Below are 9,437 nucleotides of genomic sequence, written 5' to 3'. Positions count from 1 at the left end.
GCCCTGCCCCAGCCTTGCCCCAGCCCTTCTCAGCCCGGCCCCAGCCCTGCTCAGCCCTGCCCCAGCCCTGCTCAGCCCTGCCCCAGCCTTGCCCCAGCCTTGCCCCAGCCCTGCTCAGCCTTGCCCCAGCCTTGCCCCAGCCCTGCCCCAGACCTGCCCCAGCCCTGCTCAGCCCGGCCCCAGCCCTGCCCCAGCCCTGCTCAGCCCTGCTCCTGCTGCTGCAGGGAATGTGGATGTGGTCATTGCTGGCACAAGTGGCATGGAAGGGTCAAGGAAACCTGAGCGATTGGATTTGCCACTTTCCAGGTCATGCTCTAGACACGGCCGCCTCTGTAAAAGCCACAGGACAGCGTTTGGAAGTGGAACCGGAGACATTTCCTGGCCAGAGCAGCACCGAGTGCAGCGGCCAGACCCTGAGCTGGAGTGAGCTGGTCCTGCACGCAGCCCCGGGCAGGGAGCGGGCAGGGAGCGGGCTGGGAGCGGGCAGGGAGCGGGCAGGGTACACGCACACCCCTGCCAAGCTGGTCCTTGGCATCCGCAGCGCACTCTCAGATGGGAACAGCCCAAGCCTTGAGCACGAGTTTTGGAAAGAAGTGAATTCCTTGGACTCTAATTAAAGTGCTGGGCACCAAGTCCTGGCTCTGGGTGAGTGCCTGGGCGGCTTCCCTGCTGCTCGCACAGCCCAAAGCTGTCCCTTCAGCAGGTGCTGCCTCAGGAGCTGGGACAGACCCGAGGAAGGAGCCAAACCAAAGCCCCACGCTCCAGACAGAGTTTTCTCCCGAGCTGACACCTGCTCTTCATCCCGAGGGCCTGGGAACACCTGCCCAGGGTTTGGGGCCCCCAAACTTCGTGCCAGGGGGTTGCATCCCTTGGCACGTCCAGCCTGGGGGCAGCGAGCAGGGCCATGGCACAGGGGAGCCCGGCCAGCTGCAGGCACTGGAAAAGGGAACACTGCCAGTATTTACTCAGCACTTTGGGCAGTCAGTCCTTTCCTTTTGCTGCGCTCAGGGCTGCGTTAAGTGCAGTTTAGAGGCAGCGAGGTGCCCCACAGAGAGCCTGAGAGGCGAGGAGGGAAACATCAAGAGGGGAAATGAGATGGAGAAACAGCTCAGCCCCAAGCAAAGCGTCCCTCCCGCTGCCCTGAGCAAAGCACTCGGACCCTCCTCCTCCTCTCCGAGCTCTGCCTGGCTTTGGCTGGACCACGCGAGCCCTGCCCTGCCCTGGGGTGTCCCTGCGAGCACCACCCGTGCCAGGGCTCTGCCTCCATCACCTGCAACGAGCAGAGGATGAAAGGAGAGGAGAAAGAGCCGCGGTTCAGCGCCTCCACCGCTCCCAGCTCCTGGCCAGGGCCCGTGAGCTCTCCCACAGCCTCAGCAAGAGCCAGAGCAGCTGCAGAGAGCCTGGCACGGGCATCGGGGCTGCGGGAGAACAGACAGGAACTGAGGCAGAGCCGGCGCGGCTGGTCCAGCCCACGGGGAGGAGCACAGAAGGATTTGGGCTGGAAAAGATCTTTAATGTCACTAAGTCCACCCGTGAACCCAGCACTGCCAACCCCACCCCTCACCTTATCCCCAGTGTCCGCAGCTCTCAGCTCGCCCCGGGGACGGTAGCTCCAGGCTGCCCTGAGCTGCGGGATGAGCAGCGCTGCCCTGGCACCGCCGGGGAATGCTGGGCTCAGGAGGGACCCGTGCCCGGGGCTGGGGTCGGGGGAGCACAGAAATCCACCCGCAGAGCTCCCCTGGAAACACCAAGCTCTGCAAAACCTGTTTGGGTTTGTGAGGCGGGGAAGGCCGGGGAGAAGCACCAGGAAACATCAGGTTTCAACACTCACGGGGTTGCGTTATTCCCCTTTTGATGCTGCTTTTTATTTTGATTGAAAAATACTTTGCGGTCTGACACAAACCTCCCTCTGGCCCGAAGAGCCAATGTCAACACAGAGCTCTGTGAGCTCCTCAGAGGGAAATGTTTACAATTACAGAATGAAAAAATAAAAATTAAAAGCAGCAGCCTGATCTTTTCCGAGCTTTGCTCCTTCCTTCCTTCCTTCCCAGGAACATCCAGCATTTTTTCTCTTTTCCCCATGGAACCCTCACATTTTGGGGTCCCCCACCCCTCACAGCTGAAGCGAAACCCAGCTCCCAGGTGGGCAGTGCCCAAACCCCCTCTGCTCCCACCCCTGGATGTCATGCCAGGGAAAAGACCCTGGCTGGTTTTTCCATGCAAAATCTCTCCTCCTGGAGCCAAGTCAAACACCTTCCCCTGCTGGCATGGTGTTTAGAGCCCAGCCAGGCTATCAGCAGTTATTTAGTTAATGCTGGAAAAACCCTGGATCAAAAGAAAAACAACATTTTCAACAAAATCTCCAACCCCTTCCTGTGCTCAATTAAAGCAACGCCACTAATTAGGCTTCCATCTACCCATCCCACACGCTCTCCTGGGCCTGCAGTTTCCTGCCCACCCTTGTGCAGCCTTTAGCCAGCCTTTCTCCAAATGAAAAAGCCTGTAAAAGGCATGAAATTGGGCAAGGACAGGTTTGCAAACAACCTCAGCTTCTGGAGCTTGGCAATATTTAATTTCAGCCAGGGAAACTCAAACCAAGAGGGGCCTTTGCCAAATGGTCTGGCTCCAGGGCAGCCAATGCAGGCAATTCAAGGTATTTGTGCCCCAGCCTCGCATTTTCTCTTGCTGTGGGAGCAGGGAAGGGGAAATCTGTGCATCCCCCTGCACTTTGGTGACTCTGAGTGGCTCCAGCCAGGCCCACTGAAGCACCTGCCCATGTGGGCGTGTTTCAGGTGCTCTGGGCGGGTGGGCCTGTTTGTTTGTGTGTGTTTGTGTCTCTGCACTCCGGCTGTTTGTTGGAACAGGCTGCCCTTCCCTCTGCATATGTCTCTGTGGCTACGTGCCCGACTGCGTGGGAGAGCTTCCCGTGGCTTTCTGGTGCCATTCCCAGGCAGCTCCGACAGCAAAAGGCACTCTGCAGCAGGAAATCATTAGACAGCGAGGGAAGGAGTGGGGAAGGGCTGAGAAAGGGTTAATTTGCAGAAAATAATCCAAATGGGCAAAGAAGTGCCACAGAGGGTGTTTTTGGTGGCTCCCCAAAGACACGTGGGAGAGAGGGGACAAGGGGCTTGGGGAAGGTGGAAGGGGGAGCCACAGGGTGGAGATCATGGTGCAGGTGCCCCACAAGCTTCCAGCCTGCATTTTATTCCCCAGGGTTCTAAAGGGATGCTTCCCACTCACCCTTTTCTGGAATCTGAACCAAGGGGCATTGGGAGCAGCAAACCCTGCATGGCTCCCCAGAATTCCAGCCCTGGGACTCCGGTGTCCCACAAGGCTTTCCCAATGGAAAAGTCCTCCAGTTCCTCCCCCAGCGACTCCACACACAGCAGCCTCCAGGATGAGCAACTGGGATGGCCAGCTCTGAGTCCTGACTCCAGGATGACCAACTGGGATGGCCAGTTCTGCAGTTCTGAGGGAACCCAGGTGGGTCCTGTCCATCCAGAGCCCGCCCAGGCTGTGGAGCAGCATCGCTGGAGTTGCCTCCAAGACGAGGGTCCCTGGGGGTCCCATCCATTTCGCTCCCATCAACGCCCTCCTTGGTTCATTTCTTTAACAAATCTTCCCTGTGCATCTGGGTGGAAACAGCCCAGAGATAATAACAGTAGATATGGGTTGACCTATGGGATTCCTGGAGTGATCAAACTGTCAGATAACTGAATAAATCTTTCTCATGGGCTGGGATTAAATCGGAGAGTGTTGGCTGCTGCGGCTTCTTATTTATTTGTGTTCTCTTAAATTGCATTTCCCTTCCCCCCATGAAGAGCTCTGGCTGCCTGCAGCTGTAAATTACTGCAAACCTTCTGGTGAGTTGAAACACGGAGTCTCTTAACCTTGCAAACATCTCCTGCTTCCCTTAATGGTCTCTGAGAGCTCTCAGGAAGGAGAAAGCAAGACGGGGAACATGATTTGATGGGAAGTTCATACCTTGGCATGGCCCAGCGGCTTGACCCAGTCTGGAGATCACCTGCAACCCCTCGGGGTGGAGCTGCTGGATGTTTCCTGGCCGTGGATGCAGCAGTTACTCCCTGCTTCCCCCAGCCTCTTCCTGGCCCTGGTCCTCCGCAGCACCTTGGGGGTGGGGATGGGCTGTGCCTGCAAACAGGGCCCCAGGGAGCTGGGAATCACAGCCATGGAACCACAGAGTCCCTCAGGCTGGAAAAGACCTGTAAGAAAAGGTGGAACAGGTGACCCAGAGCAGCTGTGGCTGCCCGTGGATCCCTGGAAGTGTCCCAGGCCAGGCTGGACAGGGCTTGGAGCCCCTGCCCATGGCAGGGGTGGCACTGGATGGGGTTTAAGGTCCTTCCCACCCAAAGCATTCCATGATTTAGGATTCTGAGATCATCGAGTCCAACCATGAACCTGGCACTGCCAAACCCACCACTAAACCACATCCCTGGAAGGGGACATGGCCCTGCTCTCCTGCACGAGCCCATTCCCAGAGTCCCCATTGCTCTGGCAGGGGCAGCACGGGGATAACTGGGCTCAGGAGCATCTCTGGGGCTTGGGTGGGAGGTCCCCATGGCAGCTGCAGAGACAGGACCCAGGGCTGGCTCAGGAGAGGTGCTTGGAGAGATGCCCAGAAGGGTTTGGTCTCTAGTGACAAGTCAGGAGACATTTTTGACAGGGTAGAGTATGTCCTCCTTTAAAAAAAATTAAAAAAAAGAAAAAAAAAAATACAAACCAAACCCAAACCAAACCAAGGTGTGAAATTTGCTGTGAAATGATTCTGGAAAAGTTTCGACATTTCAGTGCTTAAGTCCCGGTTTCAGAGGAGGCTCCTGCCTGACCCCTGGTGCTCCTCCAGGTCCCCGGGGTGAGCTGCAGGGGCGGCAGGAGGAAATCCAGGGAAGCCGGGGTGGATGCACGGCAGGATCAGTGCAGGCTTACACAGAAACTGCTCTTGCACTTTCTAATCCTTCCTTGGAGCAGCAGCTCCCTGAATCCCACCCCAACAGCCCCCATTGCCAGAACCCCAGCGAGTTCCCGGGGGTCTGCAGAGCCAGCAGCGCATCCTCAGGGACAGCCTTCCCCTTCCCAGCCCTTCCCACAGCCCCTCCAGCCTCCCTGCCGTGATCTAGACGCTTCTTGCCGTAAATCCCGAGGAAAGAATCAGGCAATGAGACCTAGTTCCCAGCCAGACATTTCGAATGAATTCTAATTTTGTAAAAACAAAAATCCTGGAGACGCCGAGTCAGCCAATCGCTCTTCCAACCTCATTAAGTGTCCTGCGGAGCAGGGACAGACGAGCTGCTCCACATTCCCTTTTTTGTTGCTGTTTTAAACACCATCCGTGTCGGAGCGGCGAGAGCTGGATCAACAGGCAGCACCTGAGGTGTTCGTGCGCTGGGTCACCAGAGGACGGGGGTTCTGCCAACATCTGCCCCCCCCGAGGCCGCTGTGACCGGCAGGGACACGGCCAGAGCCACCCCCGGCGCCGGGCCCCAGCCGGGGCAGCTCGGAGCGCTGCGGAACGAGAACAGAACAGCGGCCGCACCCTGGGGCAGCTGCGGGGATCCTCTCACACGCAGCGAAAAGGCTTCGGGAGAGGCGGGAAGGAGAGAAGAGTCCTTGTGAATGGCAGCACATGGGGGGGACATCGGGGGGAGGATGTCAGCCGGGGAATGTTGGCAGGGGGATGGATGGATGGATGGATGGATGGATGGATGGATGGGCTGTTCTCCCACCCTGCAAGGGGGGAGAAATGTGCCCAAGCCCCCCAGCACTCAGCCAGAATCCCACCCTGCAGGCAAAACCTCCTGGAAGTCACCCAAATTCGCCATCCCCATGGGGACAGCTCCTTTGGGGAGCACTGCTCTGCCAGGAACAGCCCCAGGCTCCCCACAGACCCTTCCCTGCTGCTGCCCTGGCTGTGGCCCCAGTGCAGCTCCGAGGGGCAGCTCCAGGCCCTCGTGTTCCCAAGTCCTCAGTAATTTTGGGCACATTCAGCTCTGAGTGGCCCCAGGAGGGGCCCCAGGAGCTCAGACACGGCTCGGTGCCTTCTCTTCAGAATTCTGGCATCTCCAGCACCCAGCTGAGCCCTCTGGATCAGCAGCAGCAGCAGCAGCCCAGGCACCCTGGGTGAGTCCTGCCTCGCTGGCACTGCACTGTCCGTGCCCAGGAGCTCGGGCAGGGCAGGGCAGGGGGATGCAGCATCGTTGTCCCCAGGGTGACAGTGAGTGACGGGAGATGCTCTGCCCGGCTCAGGGGCAGTCCCCAGCCCCTCCCCAGGACGCCGCACGCAGGGGAGCAGCCCAAGGACTCCGGCTCAGATAAAGCTGTGCTGGGTTCAGGAAGGGAGAGGTGAAGCCCTGAGAGATCTTCTCCTGAACGTGCACAAAGAGCCACTGCCAGACTCCACTCCTGCCCTACCTGAGGAACCATCCTCCAGCCCACCAGCAAACGGGCAGTTCTCAATCCACTGGCTCCACCAACGCGGTTTCTTTGGGATTGAAAGTCCTCCCATCACTTTTTTCACCTCCTGGGACTGGGAAGAAATTGTCACTTGGCCATTGACCCTGAAAGGCAGAGGTCTGGCACCTGGAGACGTGGACCCATCCATGGAGACCTGGATGCAGAGCCATTAACGTGGAAGGGCCGACTGAGCCCCATCTGCCGTCACAGATCCCCTGTGGGCCCCAAGGGCTCCGGGCTCCTCGGGAAGGGGGAGATCAATTCCCCGCTGCCGTTCATCTGCAGGGACACCTGAGACCACAGATAAATCACAGGTAAAAGCTCTTCCACCTCTTCCAGCAGGAACACCTTCCCTGTCCTGTGAACCTGAAAGATATGACACTAAGAGAAAAGTTAAATGATTAATTTGTTTTTCAAAACCATGTCCTGAAAAAAATATCACATTTTTTAGCCAGAGGAAAATTCTTTTGGCAGCCCAGGCCTCCAGAAGCTGTTTGGGAGTTCATTTTAGTTGACTGAGTGTGTTCACACATCTGTGATTAGACACTCACTCCACAGATATTTTTGTTAACCTCCCTATTTGAAATTCTCCCCAAACTTCCCGAGCAGGATTTTCTTGTCCAAGCATTTGTGTTTTGTATCTGTGCTGAAACGCTGCTTTATAAATAGCAAGAGCTTTATCTTGGCTCTAACCAACAACCTCAACTTAAAGCTAAATGCATAATTTACTGCAAATTAAACTTAATGGGACTGGAATAATTATGTTGACTTTTGGAAGTACTTAAGGATAAATACATGATTAGATATTTTGCACACCGTGAGGAAATATTTATTTCAAAATACAAATTCTTCCCATTGAGCCTTGGGATGGAGCATTCAGAGGTGACATGAGCAGCATAGAGATTACAGCCCAGTTAAGGCTACTTAAATAAATCATCCCACAGCACTTGGGGCACTGGAGAGGTGGGAAGTCTCTGGAAAAGCGCAGTGTCTGTGCCGCTGGATCATGGCTTGGGGAGATGGGCACATCCCTGGACTCTTCAGCCTCTGCTCCCTGTGCCCACCGTGGAATCAGAGCCCCGGGCATCCCTGCAGGGCCCAGCTGTCCATGGGAACAAGGTCACCTCACAAGGTCACCCCACCCAGCCAGCCCTCCCCTCACCTGTGCCCAAAAACAAACCCAGCAAGGATGGACGGGTGGTCCGGGCACGTGGCCCTGCCCCAGGGACAGGAGTGGGACGGGTGTGTCCCATCCCAGCCTCCTCGGGCAGCGCGGATGCTCGGCAGGTCTCTGCAGGACAGGGAGCAGAGAGGGGATGGAGGGGATGGGCCCAGCCTGAGCCACGGCAGCTCTCGGCCTCGGAGGGACATCCCAGGTGATAAACAGGCCACTGCAATTAATTGAATTTGGGTTTCATTTTGATGAATTAACCTGCCAAGGTTAATCAGGAGGGTTTAACACAGCCTCCCCCAGCCCTGCCTCTGCTCTGCCCCTTGGCTCAAGGCAGCTGCCAAAATGCCACATCAAAAGGAAAAGCCCAAACCTTAGAGGGCTGAAGGGCCATGAGCTGCTGGGGGGGATGGGGTGGGGGTTCCAGGTGGGACCCCCACGCCAGGAAGGGATCAGCTTCCCCTGGAGCACTGAGGGAGGAGAGGAGGAGGAGGAATCCCTGCCCACAATTCCTGTGACTGCCTCGGTCACAGCCCTCGATACCTGGGTGGGTGAGATCTGGGCACCTCCTGACAACACTCCCCACATCCTGAGGGTGCTCTGGGGCTCTCCAGGGGCAGGATGGCCACGGTGGGCTTGGTGAGGACAAAGCTAAGCACCCACTGGGAACACTGACCCCTCTGGGCAGGTGGAGAGGGGTGGGACAGGGGTCCCCCCATGCCACCTCTGTGGCTGCTGCTGGACATCCCCTGGGCTGGAGCTGGGCTCCCCAACATTTCCAGCACTGTCTGTCAGCCAGGATTAGGGAACGAGCCTGTGGATGGAATGAGAATATCCAGGTCACCTCCAACAATACCATGACATTGGCTTAGGGAAATTATTACCAGCCCTACCGGGCATGTGTGCTGCAGATAACAGCACAAAGGAGGCATGGAGTTGACAAGCGATTCCCAGGAGCCAGGAGCCGGGCATTGGACACATATTTGCATTGGTTATTGACATGCAAATGCTCCCTTTAAGCAGCTCTGATCCATCCAGGCCTGGCAGAGCAGCATGGGCACCCAAGTGCCTCAAGCCATGCCCACGCCAAGCTCTCCTGGCTCTGCACAGCAGGGAAAGAGTGGTCTCATCCCATCCCATCCCATCCTATCCCACCCCATCCCGTCCCATCCCACCCCATCCCATCCCATCCCATCCCATCCCATCCTATCCCACCCCATCCCGTCCCATCCCGTCCCATCCTATCCCACCCCATCCCGTCCCATCCCGTCCCATCCCATCCCATCCCGTCCCATCCCACCCCATCCCATTCCACCCCCCACAGGTCACTCACCAGGCCACACCGATGAATCCAGGGTGGCACAGAGGGACATCTCCACAGGACATCTCCACAGGATGAGCACCTGGACTTCTGCTCCTGTCCTGGCTCTGAGGCCCTGTTGGCTCTCCGGGCTGTCCATGCCTCTTCCAGAAGTTGCAGGGAGAAGGGGAGGAAGGACACTGATGCCACCCACACCTCCGAGCTCCCAGGGCCTCCGAGAGCCACCAGACCCAGTGGCCACCACCGGTGTCCCCACAGAACTGCTCCCTGTTTTACCTTAATGAGCCACAGCTCACGGCCCCTGGTGGGAGCAGCTGCTGTCTCTCTGTTCACTCCAGACCAGCCCGAGCCCACCCTGCCCTCCAGGACAGCCCTGGGGACACAGAGCTCATCCCCAGGGACACCCCTGCCAGGGCTGACCCCACGCACCCCAAGCCCTTCCCGAGGGCAGGACTTGGCTTTAATTTGCATGAT

At 57.6% G+C, this 9,437-nt stretch overlaps 1 long non-coding RNA gene across 1 annotated transcript; it reads right to left on the bottom strand.

Annotated features, from left to right (window-relative positions):
• Window positions 1-1,835: 1,835 nt before the first annotated feature.
• Window positions 1,836-8,724, bottom strand: LOC121661575. The gene is made up of 3 exons (XR_006015029.1): window positions 5,273-8,724; window positions 3,985-4,223; window positions 1,836-3,631 (listed from the first exon to the last, which is right to left on the bottom strand). It is a non-coding gene; the product is annotated as an uncharacterized LOC121661575 (long non-coding RNA).
• Between the last annotated feature and the right edge of the window lie 713 nt (window positions 8,725-9,437).

Source organism: Corvus kubaryi, unplaced genomic scaffold, assembly GCF_017639235.1.
Source record: "Corvus kubaryi isolate FWS band 111438036 unplaced genomic scaffold, C.kubaryi_AGA036_p1.0 37179, whole genome shotgun sequence".
In the NCBI taxonomy this organism is placed as follows: Eukaryota; Metazoa; Chordata; class Aves; order Passeriformes; family Corvidae; genus Corvus; species Corvus kubaryi.
Note: the sequence above shows the minus strand (reverse complement) of the source record. Positions and strands in the feature narration are given on the sequence as shown.